Here is a 15,922-nt window from a genome sequence, read left to right on the forward strand (position 1 = left end):
AAACGGACTTGCTTCAGCAGCACATTTCTGGTGCTGTAGTTGTATAAAATGTCTCAAAACGTCATCAGGTGTCCCGACACAACCTAAAAATAGAAAAAAATGCATAGTTTACGGAAAACATTTTTTGCTAAAATTTCGTAAGGCGGGACCCTTACAAAAAATTCAAAAAAACGGACTTGCTTCAGCAGCACATTTCTGCTGCTGTAGTTGTATAAAATGTCTCAAAACGTCATCAGGTGTCCCGACACAACCTAAAAATAGAAAAAAATGCATAGTTTACGGAAAACATTTTTTGCTAAAATTTCGTAAGGCGGGACCCTTACAAAAAATTCAAAAAAACGGACTTGCTTCAGCAGCACATTTCTGCTGCTGTAGTTGTATAAAATGTCTCAAAACGTCATCAGGTGTCCCGACACAACCTAAAAATAGAAGAAAATGCATCGTTTAAGAAAAAAAATTTTTGCTAAAATTTCGTAAGGCGGGACCCTTACAAAAAATTCAAAAAAACGGACTTGCTTCAGCAGCACATTTCTGGTGCTGTAGTTGTATAAAATGTCTCAAAACGTCATCAGGTGTCCCGACACAACCTAAAAATAGAAAAAAATGCATAGTTTACGGAAAACATTTTTTGCTAAAATTTCGTAAGGCGGGACCCTTACAAAAAATTCAAAAAAACGGACTTGCTTCAGCAGCACATTTCTGCTGCTGTAGTTGTATAAAATGTCTCAAAACGTCATCAGGTGTCCCGACACAACCTAAAAATAGAAGAAAATGCATCGTTTACGAAAAAAAATTTTTGCTAAAATTTCGTAAGGCGGGACCCTTACAAAAAATTCAAAAAAACGGACTTGCTTCAGCAGCACATTTCTGGTGCTGTAGTTGTATAAAATGTCTCAAAACGTCATCAGGTGTCCCGACACAACCTAAAAATAGAAAAAAATGCATAGTTTACGGAAAACATTTTTTGCTAAAATTTCGTAAGGCGGGACCCTTACAAAAAATTCAAAAAAACGGACTTGCTTCAGCAGCACATTTCTGCTGCTGTAGTTGTATAAAATGTCTCAAAACGTCATCAGGTGTCCCGACACAACCTAAAAATAGAAAAAAATGCATAGTTTACGGAAAACATTTTTTGCTAAAATTTCGTAAGGCGGGACCCTTACAAAAAATTCAAAAAAACGGACTTGCTTCAGCAGCACATTTCTGCTGCTGTAGTTGTATAAAATGTCTCAAAACGTCATCAGGTGTCCCGACACAACCTAAAAATAGAAAAAAATGCATAGTTTACGGAAAACATTTTTTGCTAAAATTTCGTAAGGCGGGACCCTTACAAAAAATTCAAAAAAACGGACTTGCTTCAGCAGCACATTTCTGCTGCTGTAGTTGTATAAAATGTCTCAAAACGTCATCAGGTGTCCCGACACAACCTAAAAATAGAAGAAAATGCATCGTTTACGAAAAAAAATTTTTGCTAAAATTTCGTAAGGCGGGACCCTTACAAAAAATTCAAAAAAACGGACTTGCTTCAGCAGCACATTTCTGGTGCTGTAGTTGTATAAAATGTCTCAAAACGTCATCAGGTGTCCCGACACAACCTAAAAATAGAAAAAAATGCATAGTTTACGGAAAACATTTTTTGCTAAAATTTCGTAAGGCGGGACCCTTACAAAAAATTCAAAAAAACGGACTTGCTTCAGCAGCACATTTCTGCTGCTGTAGTTGTATAAAATGTCTCAAAACGTCATCAGGTGTCCCGACACAACCTAAAAATAGAAAAAAATGCATAGTTTACGGAAAACATTTTTTGCTAAAATTTCGTAAGGCGGGACCCTTACAAAAAATTCAAAAAAACGGACTTGCTTCAGCAGCACATTTCTGCTGCTGTAGTTGTATAAAATGTCTCAAAACGTCATCAGGTGTCCCGACACAACCTAAAAATAGAAGAAAATGCATCGTTTACGAAAAAAATTTTTTGCTAAAATTTCGTAAGGCGGGACCCTTACAAAAAATTCAAAAAAACGGACTTGCTTCAGCAGCACATTTCTGGTGCTGTAGTTGTATAAAATGTCTCAAAACGTCATCAGGTGTCCCGACACAACCTAAAAATAGAAAAAAATGCATAGTTTACGGAAAACATTTTTTGCTAAAATTTCGTAAGGCGGGACCCTTACAAAAAATTCAAAAAAACGGACTTGCTTCAGCAGCACATTTCTGCTGCTGTAGTTGTATAAAATGTCTCAAAACGTCATCAGGTGTCCCGACACAACCTAAAAATAGAAGAAAATGCATCGTTTACGAAAAAAAAATTTTGCTAAAATTTCGTAAGGCGGGACCCTTACAAAAAATTCAAAAAAACGGACTTGCTTCAGCAGCACATTTCTGGTGCTGTAGTTGTATAAAATGTCTCAAAACGTCATCAGGTGTCCCGACACAACCTAAAAATAGAAAAAAATGCATAGTTTACGGAAAACATTTTTTGCTAAAATTTCGTAAGGCGGGACCCTTACAAAAAATTCAAAAAAACGGACTTGCTTCAGCAGCACATTTCTGCTGCTGTAGTTGTATAAAATGTCTCAAAACGTCATCAGGTGTCCCGACACAACCTAAAAATAGAAAAAAATGCATAGTTTACGGAAAACATTTTTTGCTAAAATTTCGTAAGGCGGGACCCTTACAAAAAATTCAAAAAAACGGACTTGCTTCAGCAGCACATTTCTGCTGCTGTAGTTGTATAAAATGTCTCAAAACGTCATCAGGTGTCCCGACACAACCTAAAAATAGAAGAAAATGCATCGTTTACGAAAAAAAAATTTTGCTAAAATTTCGTAAGGCGGGACCCTTACAAAAAATTCAAAAAAACGGACTTGCTTCAGCAGCACATTTCTGGTGCTGTAGTTGTATAAAATGTCTCAAAACGTCATCAGGTGTCCCGACACAACCTAAAAATAGAAAAAAATGCATAGTTTACGGAAAACATTTTTTGCTAAAATTTCGTAAGGCGGGACCCTTACAAAAAATTCAAAAAAACGGACTTGCTTCAGCAGCACATTTCTGCTGCTGTAGTTGTATAAAATGTCTCAAAACGTCATCAGGTGTCCCGACACAACCTAAAAATAGAAGAAAATGCATCGTTTACGAAAAAAATTTTTTGCTAAAATTTCGTAAGGCGGGACCCTTACAAAAAATTCAAAAAAACGGACTTGCTTCAGCAGCACATTTCTGCTGCTGTAGTTGTATAAAATGTCTCAAAACGTCATCAGGTGTCCCGACACAACCTAAAAATAGAAAAAAATGCATAGTTTACGGAAAACATTTTTTGCTAAAATTTCGTAAGGCGGGACCCTTACAAAAAATTCAAAAAAACGGACTTGCTTCAGCAGCACATTTCTGCTGCTGTAGTTGTATAAAATGTCTCAAAACGTCATCAGGTGTCCCGACACAACCTAAAAATAGAAGAAAATGCATCGTTTACGAAAAAAAATTTTTGCTAAAATTTCGTAAGGCGGGACCCTTACAAAAAATTCAAAAAAACGGACTTGCTTCAGCAGCACATTTCTGGTGCTGTAGTTGTATAAAATGTCTCAAAACGTCATCAGGTGTCCCGACACAACCTAAAAATAGAAAAAAATGCATAGTTTACGGAAAACATTTTTTGCTAAAATTTCGTAAGGCGGGACCCTTACAAAAAATTCAAAAAAACGGACTTGCTTCAGCAGCACATTTCTGCTGCTGTAGTTGTATAAAATGTCTCAAAACGTCATCAGGTGTCCCGACACAACCTAAAAATAGAAGAAAATGCATCGTTTACGAAAAAAAAATTTTGCTAAAATTTCGTAAGGCGGGACCCTTACAAAAAATTCAAAAAAACGGACTTGCTTCAGCAGCACATTTCTGGTGCTGTAGTTGTATAAAATGTCTCAAAACGTCATCAGGTGTCCCGACACAACCTAAAAATAGAAAAAAATGCATAGTTTACGGAAAACATTTTTTGCTAAAATTTCGTAAGGCGGGACCCTTACAAAAAATTCAAAAAAACGGACTTGCTTCAGCAGCACATTTCTGCTGCTGTAGTTGTATAAAATGTCTCAAAACGTCATCAGGTGTCCCGACACAACCTAAAAATAGAAGAAAATGCATCGTTTACGAAAAAAAATTTTAGCTAAAATTTCGTAAGGCGGGACCCTTACAAAAAATTCAAAAAAACGGACTTGCTTCAGCAGCACATTTCTGGTGCTGTAGTTGTATAAAATGTCTCAAAACGTCATCAGGTGTCCCGACACAACCTAAAAATAGAAAAAAATGCATAGTTTACGGAAAACATTTTTTGCTAAAATTTCGTAAGGCGGGACCCTTACAAAAAATTCAAAAAAACGGACTTGCTTCAGCAGCACATTTCTGCTGCTGTAGTTGTATAAAATGTCTCAAAACGTCATCAGGTGTCCCGACACAACCTAAAAATAGAAGAAAATGCATCGTTTACGAAAAAAAAATTTTGCTAAAATTTCGTAAGGCGGGACCCTTACAAAAAATTCAAAAAAACGGACTTGCTTCAGCAGCACATTTCTGGTGCTGTAGTTGTATAAAATGTCTCAAAACGTCATCAGGTGTCCCGACACAACCTAAAAATAGAAAAAAATGCATAGTTTACGGAAAACATTTTTTGCTAAAATTTCGTAAGGCGGGACCCTTACAAAAAAATTCAAAAAAACGGACTTGCTTCAGCAGCACATTTCTGCTGCTGTAGTTGTATAAAATGTCTCAAAACGTCATCAGGTGTCCCGACACAACCTAAAAATAGAAGAAAAATGCATAGTTTACGGAAAACATTTTTTGCTAAAATTTCGTAAGGCGGGACCCTTACAAAAAATTCAAAAAAACGGACTTGCTTCAGCAGCACATTTCTGGCTGCTGTAGTTGTATAAAATGTCTCAAAACGTCATCAGGTGTCCCGACACAACCTAAAAATAGAAAAAAATGCATAGTTTACGGAAAACATTTTTTGCTAAAATTTCGTAAGGCGGGACCCTTACAAAAAATTCAAAAAAACGGACTTGCTTCAGCAGCACATTTCTGCTGCTGTAGTTGTATAAAATGTCTCAAAACGTCATCAGGTGTCCCGACACAACCTAAAAATAGAAGAAAATGCATCGTTTACGAAAAAAAAATGTTGCTAAAATTTCGTAAGGCGGGACCCTTACAAAAAATTCAAAAAAACGGACTTGCTTCAGCAGCACATTTCTGGTGCTGTAGTTGTATAAAATGTCTCAAAACGTCATCAGGTGTCCCGACACAACCTAAAAATAGAAAAAAATGCATAGTTTACGGAAAACATTTTTTGCTAAAATTTCGTAAGGCGGGACCCTTACAAAAAATTCAAAAAAACGGACTTGCTTCAGCAGCACATTTCTGCTGCTGTAGTTGTATAAAATGTCTCAAAACGTCATCAGGTGTCCCGACACAACCTAAAAATAGAAGAAAATGCATCGTTTACGAAAAAAAATTTTTGCTAAAATTTCGTAAGGCGGGACCCTTACAAAAAATTCAAAAAAACGGACTTGCTTCAGCAGCACATTTCTGGTGCTGTAGTTGTATAAAATGTCTCAAAACGTCATCAGGTGTCCCGACACAACCTAAAAATAGAAAAAAATGCATAGTTTACGGAAAACATTTTTTGCTAAAATTTCGTAAGGCGGGACCCTTACAAAAAATTCAAAAAAACGGACTTGCTTCAGCAGCACATTTCTGCTGCTGTAGTTGTATAAAATGTCTCAAAACGTCATCAGGTGTCCCGACACAACCTAAAAATAGAAGAAAATGCATCGTTTACGAAAAAAAATTTTTGCTAAAATTTCGTAAGGCGGGACCCTTACAAAAAATTCAAAAAAACGGACTTGCTTCAGCAGCACATTTCTGGTGCTGTAGTTGTATAAAATGTCTCAAAACGTCATCAGGTGTCCCGACACAACCTAAAAATAGAAAAAAATGCATAGTTTACGGAAAACATTTTTTGCTAAAATTTCGTAAGGCGGGACCCTTACAAAAAATTCAAAAAAACGGACTTGCTTCAGCAGCACATTTCTGCTGCTGTAGTTGTATAAAATGTCTCAAAACGTCATCAGGTGTCCCGACACAACCTAAAAATAGAAGAAAATGCATCGTTTACGAAAAAAAATTTTTGCTAAAATTTCGTAAGGCGGGACCCTTACAAAAAATTCAAAAAAACGGACTTGCTTCAGCAGCACATTTCTGGTGCTGTAGTTGTATAAAATGTCTCAAAACGTCATCAGGTGTCCCGACACAACCTAAAAATAGAAAAAAATGCATAGTTTACGGAAAACATTTTTTGCTAAAATTTCGTAAGGCGGGACCCTTACAAAAAATTCAAAAAAACGGACTTGCTTCAGCAGCACATTTCTGCTGCTGTAGTTGTATAAAATGTCTCAAAACGTCATCAGGTGTCCCGACACAACCTAAAAATAGAAAAAAATGCATAGTTTACGGAAAACATTTTTTGCTAAAATTTCGTAAGGCGGGACCCTTACAAAAAATTCAAAAAAACGGACTTGCTTCAGCAGCACATTTCTGCTGCTGTAGTTGTATAAAATGTCTCAAAACGTCATCAGGTGTCCCGACACAACCTAAAAATAGAAGAAAATGCATCGTTTACGAAAAAAAAATTTTGCTAAAATTTCGTAAGGCGGGACCCTTACAAAAAATTCAAAAAAACGGACTTGCTTCAGCAGCACATTTCTGGTGCTGTAGTTGTATAAAATGTCTCAAAACGTCATCAGGTGTCCCGACACAACCTAAAAATAGAAAAAAATGCATAGTTTACGGAAAACATTTTTTGCTAAAATTTCGTAAGGCGGGACCCTTACAAAAAATTCAAAAAAACGGACTTGCTTCAGCAGCACATTTCTGCTGCTGTAGTTGTATAAAATGTCTCAAAACGTCATCAGGTGTCCCGACACAACCTAAAAATAGAAGAAAATGCATCGTTTACGAAAAAAAAATTTTGCTAAAATTTCGTAAGGCGGGACCCTTACAAAAAATTCAAAAAAACGGACTTGCTTCAGCAGCACATTTCTGGTGCTGTAGTTGTATAAAATGTCTCAAAACGTCATCAGGTGTCCCGACACAACCTAAAAATAGAAAAAAATGCATAGTTTACGGAAAACATTTTTTGCTAAAATTTCGTAAGGCGGGACCCTTACAAAAAATTCAAAAAAACGGACTTGCTTCAGCAGCACATTTCTGCTGCTGTAGTTGTATAAAATGTCTCAAAACGTCATCAGGTGTCCCGACACAACCTAAAAATAGAAGAAAATGCATCGTTTACGAAAAAAAAATTTTGCTAAAATTTCGTAAGGCGGGACCCTTACAAAAAATTCAAAAAAACGGACTTGCTTCAGCAGCACATTTCTGGTGCTGTAGTTGTATAAAATGTCTCAAAACGTCATCAGGTGTCCCGACACAACCTAAAAATAGAAAAAAATGCATAGTTTACGGAAAACATTTTTTGCTAAAATTTCGTAAGGCGGGACCCTTACAAAAAATTCAAAAAAACGGACTTGCTTCAGCAGCACATTTCTGCTGCTGTAGTTGTATAAAATGTCTCAAAACGTCATCAGGTGTCCCGACACAACCTAAAAATAGAAAAAAATGCATAGTTTACGGAAAACATTTTTTGCTAAAATTTCGTAAGGCGGGACCCTTACAAAAAATTCAAAAAAACGGACTTGCTTCAGCAGCACATTTCTGCTGCTGTAGTTGTATAAAATGTCTCAAAACGTCATCAGGTGTCCCGACACAACCTAAAAATAGAAGAAAATGCATCGTTTACGAAAAAAAAATTTTGCTAAAATTTCGTAAGGCGGGACCCTTACAAAAAATTCAAAAAAACGGACTTGCTTCAGCAGCACATTTCTGGTGCTGTAGTTGTATAAAATGTCTCAAAACGTCATCAGGTGTCCCGACACAACCTAAAAATAGAAAAAAATGCATAGTTTACGGAAAACATTTTTTGCTAAAATTTCGTAAGGCGGGACCCTTACAAAAAATTCAAAAAAACGGACTTGCTTCAGCAGCACATTTCTGCTGCTGTAGTTGTATAAAATGTCTCAAAACGTCATCAGGTGTCCCGACACAACCTAAAAATAGAAGAAAATGCATCGTTTACGAAAAAAAATTTTTGCTAAAATTTCGTAAGGCGGGACCCTTACAAAAAATTCAAAAAAACGGACTTGCTTCAGCAGCACATTTCTGGTGCTGTAGTTGTATAAAATGTCTCAAAACGTCATCAGGTGTCCCGACACAACCTAAAAATAGAAAAAAATGCATAGTTTACGGAAAACATTTTTTGCTAAAATTTCGTAAGGCGGGACCCTTACAAAAAATTCAAAAAAACGGACTTGCTTCAGCAGCACATTTCTGCTGCTGTAGTTGTATAAAATGTCTCAAAACGTCATCAGGTGTCCCGACACAACCTAAAAATAGAAGAAAATGCATCGTTTACGAAAAAAAAATTTTGCTAAAATTTCGTAAGGCGGGACCCTTACAAAAAATTCAAAAAAACGGACTTGCTTCAGCAGCACATTTCTGGTGCTGTAGTTGTATAAAATGTCTCAAAACGTCATCAGGTGTCCCGACACAACCTAAAAATAGAAAAAAATGCATAGTTTACAGAAAACATTTTTTGCTAAAATTTCGTAAGGCGGGACCCTTACAAAAAATTCAAAAAAACGGACTTGCTTCAGCAGCACATTTCTGCTGCTGTAGTTGTATAAAATGTCTCAAAACGTCATCAGGTGTCCCGACACAACCTAAAAATAGAAGAAAATGCATCGTTTACGAAAAAAAATTTTTGCTAAAATTTCGTAAGGCGGGACCCTTACAAAAAATTCAAAAAAACGGACTTGCTTCAGCAGCACATTTCTGGTGCTGTAGTTGTATAAAATGTCTCAAAACGTCATCAGGTGTCCCGACACAACCTAAAAATAGAAAAAAATGCATAGTTTACGGAAAACATTTTTTGCTAAAATTTCGTAAGGCGGGACCCTTACAAAAAATTCAAAAAAACGGACTTGCTTCAGCAGCACATTTCTGCTGCTGTAGTTGTATAAAATGTCTCAAAACGTCATCAGGTGTCCCGACACAACCTAAAAATAGAAGAAAATGCATCGTTTACGAAAAAAAATTTTTACAAAAATTTCGTAAGGCGGGACCCTTACAAAAAATTCAAAAAAACGGACTTGCTTCAGCAGCACATTTCTGGTGCTGTAGTTGTATAAAATGTCTCAAAACGTCATCAGGTGTCCCGACACAACCTAAAAATAGAAAAAAATGCATAGTTTACGGAAAACATTTTTTGCTAAAATTTCGTAAGGCGGGACCCTTACAAAAAATTCAAAAAAACGGACTTGCTTCAGCAGCACATTTCTGCTGCTGTAGTTGTATAAAATGTCTCAAAACGTCATCAGGTGTCCCGACACAACCTAAAAATAGAAGAAAATGCATCGTTTACGAAAAAAAAATTTTGCTAAAATTTCGTAAGGCGGGACCCTTACAAAAAATTCAAAAAAACGGACTTGCTTCAGCAGCACATTTCTGGTGCTGTAGTTGTATAAAATGTCTCAAAACGTCATCAGGTGTCCCGACACAACCTAAAAATAGAAAAAAATGCATAGTTTACGGAAAACATTTTTTGCTAAAATTTCGTAAGGCGGGACCCTTACAAAAAATTCAAAAAAACGGACTTGCTTCAGCAGCACATTTCTGCTGCTGTAGTTGTATAAAATGTCTCAAAACGTCATCAGGTGTCCCGACACAACCTAAAAATAGAAAAAAATGCATAGTTTACGGAAAACATTTTTTGCTAAAATTTCGTAAGGCGGGACCCTTACAAAAAATTCAAAAAAACGGACTTGCTTCAGCAGCACATTTCTGCTGCTGTAGTTGTATAAAATGTCTCAAAACGTCATCAGGTGTCCCGACACAACCTAAAAATAGAAAAAAATGCATCGTTTACGAAAAAAAATTTTTGCTAAAATTTCGTAAGGCGGGACCCTTACAAAAAATTCAAAAAAACGGACTTGCTTCAGCAGCACATTTCTGCTGCTGTAGTTGTATAAAATGTCTCAAAACGTCATCAGGTGTCCCGACACAACCTAAAAATAGAAGAAAATGCATCGTTTACGAAAAAAAAATTTTGCTAAAATTTCGTAAGGCGGGACCCTTACAAAAAATTCAAAAAAACGGACTTGCTTCAGCAGCACATTTCTGATGCTGTAGTTGTATAAAATGTTTCAAAACGTCATCAGGAGTCCCGACACAACCTAAAAATAGAATAAAATGCATCGTTTACGAAAAAAAATTTTGCTAAAAATTTGTAAGGCGGGACCCTTACAAAAAATTCAAAAAACCGGACTTGCTTCAGCAGCACATTTCTGGTGCTGTAGTTGTATAAAATGTCTCAAAATGTCATCAGGAGTCCCGGCACAACCTAAAAATAGAATAAAATGCATCGTTTATGAAAAAAAAATGTTGCTAAAATTTCGTAAGGCGGGACCCTCACAAAAAATTCAAAAAAACGGACTTGCTTCAGCAGCACATTTCTGCTGCTGTAGTTGTATAAAATGTCTCAAAACGTCATCAGGTGTCCCGACACAACCTAAAAATAGAAGAAAATGCATCGTTTACGAAAAAAAAATTTTGCTAAAATTTCGTAAGGCGAGACCCTTACAAAAAATTCAAAAAAACGGACTTGCTTCAGCAGCACATTTCTGCTGCTGTAGTTGTATAAAATGTCTCAAAATGTCATCAGGAGTCCCGACACAACCTAAAAATAGAAGAAAATGCATCGTTTACGAAAAAAAAATTTTGCTAAAATTTCGTAAGGCGGGACCCTTACAAAAAATTCAAAAAAACGGACTTGCTTCAGCAGCACATTTCTGATGCTGTAGTTGTATAAAATGTTTCAAAACGTCATCAGGAGTCCCGACACAACCTAAAAATAGAATAAAATGCATCGTTTACGAAAAAAAATTTTGCTAAAATTTCGTAAGGCGGGACCCTAACAAAAAATTCAAAAAAACGGACTTGCTTCAGCAGCACATTTCTGATGCTGTAGTTGTATAAAATGTTTCAAAACGTCATCAGGAGTCCCGACACAACCTAAAAATAGAGTAAAATGCATCGTTTACGAAAAAAAAATTTTGCTAAAATTTCGTAAGGCGGGACCCTTACAAAAAATTCAAAAAAACGGACTTGCTTCAGCAGCACATTTCTGCTGCTGTAGTTGTATAAAATGTCTCAAAATGTCATCAGGAGTCCCGACACAACCTAAAAATAGAAGAAAATGCATCGTTTACGAAAAAAAAATTTTGCTAAAATTTCGTAAGGCGGGACCCTTACAAAAAATTCAAAAAAACGGACTTGCTTCAGCAGCACATTTCTGATGCTGTAGTTGTATAAAATGTTTCAAAACGTCATCAGGAGTCCCGACACAACCTAAAAATAGAATAAAATGCATCGTTTACGAAAAAAAATTTTGCTAAAATTTCGTAAGGCGGGACCCTAACAAAAAATTCAAAAAAACGGACTTGCTTCAGCAGCACATTTCTGATGCTGTAGTTGTATAAAATGTTTCAAAACGTCATCAGGAGTCCCGGCACAACCTAAAAATAGAATAAAATGCATCGTTTATGAAAAAAAAATGTTGCTAAAATTTTCGTAAGGCGGGACCCTCACAAAAAATTCAAAAAAACGGACTTGCTTCAGCAGCACATTTCTGATGCTGTAGTTGTATAAAATGTCTCAAAACGTCATCAGGTGTCCCGACACAACCTAAAAATAGAAGAAAATGCATCGTTTACGAAAAAAAATTTTTGCTAAAATTTCGTAAGGCGGGACCCTTACAAAAAATTCAAAAAAACGGACTTGCTTCAGCAGCACATTTCTGCTGCTGTAGTTGTATAAAATGTCTCAAAATGTCATCAGGAGTCCCGACACAACCTAAAAATAGAATAAAATGCATCGTTTACGAAAAAAAAATGTTGCTAAAATTTCGAAAGGCGGGACCCTTACAAAAAAATCAAAAAAACGGACTTGCTTCAGCAGCACATTTCTTGTGCTGTAGTTGTATAAAATGTCTCAAAATGTCATCAGGAGTCCCGACACAACCTAAAAATAGAAGAAAATGCATCGTTTACGAAAAAAAATTTTTGCTAAAATTTCGTAAGGCGGGACCCTTACAAAAAATTCAAAAAAACGGACTTGCTTCAGCAGCACATTTCTGGTGCTGTAGTTGTATAAAATGTCTCAAAATGTCATCAGGAGTCCCGACACAACCTAAAAATAGAAAAAAAATGCATAGTTTACGGAAAACATTTTTTGCTAAAATTTCGTAAGGCGGGACCCTAACAAAAAAATTCAAAAAAACGGACTTGCTTCAGCAGCACATTTCTGATGCTGTAGTTGTATAAAATGTTTCAAAACGTCATCAGGAGTCCCGACACAACCTAAAAATAGAATAAAATGCATCGTTTACGAAAAAAAATGTTTGCTAAAATTTCGTAAGGCGGGACCCTTACAAAAAATTCAAAAAAACGGACTTGCTTCAGCAGCACATTTCTGATGCTGTAGTTGTATAAAATGTTTCAAAACGTCATCAGGAGTCCCGACACAACCTAAAAATAGAAGAAAATGCATCGTTTACGAAAAAAAAATGTTGCTAAAATTTCGTAAGGCGGGACCCTTACAAAAAATTCAAAAAAACGGACTTGCTTCAGCAGCACATTTCTTATGCTGTAGTTGTATAAAATGTTTCAAAACGTCATCAGGAGTCCCGACACAACCTAAAAATAGAAGAAAATGCATCGTTTACGAAAAAAAAATGTTGCTAAAATTTCGTAAGGCGGGACCCTTACAAAAAATTCAAAAAAACGGACTTGCTTCAGCAGCACATTTCTGGTGCTGTAGTTGTATAAAATGTCTCAAAATGTCATCAGGAGTCCCGGCACAACCTAAAAATAGAATAAAATGCATCGTTTATGAAAAAAAAATGTTGCTAAAATTTTCGTAAGGCGGGACCCTCACAAAAAATTCAAAAAAACGGACTTGCTTCAGCAGCACATTTCTGCTGCTGTAGTTGTATAAAATGTCTCAAAACGTCATCAGGTGTCCCGACACAACCTAAAAATAGAAGAAAATGCATCGTTTACGAAAAACATTTTTTGCTAAAATTTCGTAAGGCGGGACCCTAACAAAAAAATTCAAAAAAACGGACTTGCTTCAGCAGCACATTTCTGATGCTGTAGTTGTATAAAATGTTTCAAAACGTCATCAGGAGTCCCGACACAACCTAAAAATAGAAGAAAATGCATCGTTTACGAAAAAAAAATGTTGCTAAAATTTCGTAAGGCGGGACCCTTACAAAAAATTCAAAAAAACGGACTTGCTTCAGCAGCACATTTCTGATGCTGTAGTTGTATAAAATGTTTCAAAACGTCATCAGGAGTCCCGACACAACCTAAAAATAGAAGAAAATGCATCGTTTACGAAAAAAAAATGTTGCTAAAATTTCGTAAGGCGGGACCCTTACAAAAAATTCAAAAAAACGGACTTGCTTCAGCAGCACATTTCTGGTGCTGTAGTTGTATAAAATCAAATCAAATCAAATCAACTTTATTTATAAAGTGTCTCAAAATGTCATCAGGAGTCCCGGCACAACCTAAAAATAGAATAAAATGCATCGTTTATGAAAAAAAAATGTTGCTAAAATTTTCGTAAGGCGGGAGGGACCCTCACAAAAAATTCAAAAAAACGGACTTGCTTCAGCAGCACATTTCTGCTGCTGTAGTTGTATAAAATGTCTCAAAACGTCATCAGGTGTCCCGACACAACCTAAAAATAGAAGAAAATGCATCGTTTACGAAAAAAAATTTTTGCTAAAATTTCGTAAGGCGGGACCCTTACAAAAAATTCAAAAAAACGGACTTGCTTCAGCAGCACATTTCTGCTGCTGTAGTTGTATAAAATGTCTCAAAACGTCATCAGGAGTCCCGACACAACCTAAAAATAGAAGAAAATGCATCGTTTACGAAAAAAAAAAATTGCTAAAATTTCGTAAGGCCCCTTACAAAAAATTCAAAAAAACGGACTTGCTTCAGCAGCACATTTCTGATGCTGTAGTTGTATAAAATGTTTCAAAACGTCATCAGGAGTCCCGATACAACCTAAAAATAGAATAAAATGCATCGTTTACGAAAAAAAATGTTGCTAAAATTTCGTAAGGCGGGACCCTTACAAAAAATTCAAAAAAACGGACTTGCTTCAGCAGCACATTTCTGGTGCTGTAGTTGTATAAAATGTCTCAAAACGTCATCAGGTGTCCCGACACAACCTAAAAATAGAAAAAAATGCATAGTTTACGGAAAACATTTTTTGCTAAAATTTCGTAAGGCGGGACCCTTACAAAAAATTCAAAAAACCGGACTTGCTTCAGCAGCACATTTCTGGTGCTGTAGTTGTATAAAATGTCTCAAAATGTCATCAGGAGTCCCGGCACAACCTAAAAATAGAATAAAATGCATCGTTTATGAAAAAAAAATGTTGCTAAAATTTCGTAAGGCGGGACCCTCACAAAAAATTCAAAAAAACGGACTTGCTTCAGCAGCACATTTCTGATGCCGTAGTTGTATAAAATGTTTCAAAACGTCATCAGGTGTCCCGACACAACCTAAAAATAGAATAAAATGCATCGTTTACGAAAAAAAAATGTTGCTAAAATTTCGTAAGGCGGGACCCTTACAAAAAATTCAAAAAAACGGACTTGCTTCAGCAGCACATTTCTGATGCTGTAGTTGTATAAAATGTTTCAAAACGTCATCACGAGTCCCGACACAACCTAAAAATAGAAGAAAATGCATCGTTTACGAAAAAAAAATGTTGCTAAAATTTCGTAAGGCGGGACCCTTACAAAAAATTAAAAAAAACGGACTTGCTTCAGCAGCACATTTCTGATGCTGTAGTTGTATAAAATGTTTCAAAACGTCATCAGGAGTCCCGACACAACCTAAAAATAGAATAAAATGCATCGTTTACGAAAAAAATTTTTGCTAAAATTTCGTAAGGCGGGACCCTTACAAAAAATTCAAAAAAACGGACTTGCTTCAGCAGCACATTTCTGGTGCTGTAGTTGTATAAAATGTCTCAAAATGTCATCAGGAGTCCCGGCACAACCTAAAAATAGAATAAAATGCATCGTTTATGAAAAAAAAATGTTGCTAAAATTTCGTAAGGCGGGACCCTCACAAAAAATTCAAAAAAACGGACTTGCTTCAGCAGCACATTTCTGCTGCTGTAGTTGTATAAAATGTCTCAAAACGTCATCAGGTGTCCCGACACAACCTAAAAATAGAAGAAAATGCATCGTTTACGAAAAAAAAATGCTGCTAAAATTTCGTAAGGCGGGACCCTTACAAAAAATTCAAAAAAACGGACTTGCTTCAGCAGCACATTTCTGCTGCTGTAGTTGTATAAAATGTCTCAAAATGTCATCAGGAGTCCCGACACAACCTAAAAATAGAATAAAATGCATCGTTTACGAAAAAAATGTTGCTAAAATTTCGTAAGGCGGGACCCTTACAAAAAATTCAAAAAAACGGACTTGCTTCAGCAGCACATTTCTGCTGCTGTAGTTGTATAAAATGTTTCAAAACGTCATCAGGAGTCCCGACACAACCTAAAAATAGAATAAAATGCATCGTTTACGAAAAAAAATTTTGCTAAAATTTCGTAAGGCGGGACCCTAACAAAAAATTCAAAAAAACGGACTTGCTTCAGCAGCACATTTCTGATGCTGTAGTTGTATAAAATGTTTCAAAACGTCATCAGGAGTCCCGACACAACCTAAAAATAGAAA

This window comes from Nerophis lumbriciformis, unplaced genomic scaffold, assembly GCF_033978685.3.
Source record: "Nerophis lumbriciformis unplaced genomic scaffold, RoL_Nlum_v2.1 HiC_scaffold_54, whole genome shotgun sequence".
Lineage (NCBI taxonomy): Eukaryota > Metazoa > Chordata > Actinopteri > Syngnathiformes > Syngnathidae > Nerophis > Nerophis lumbriciformis.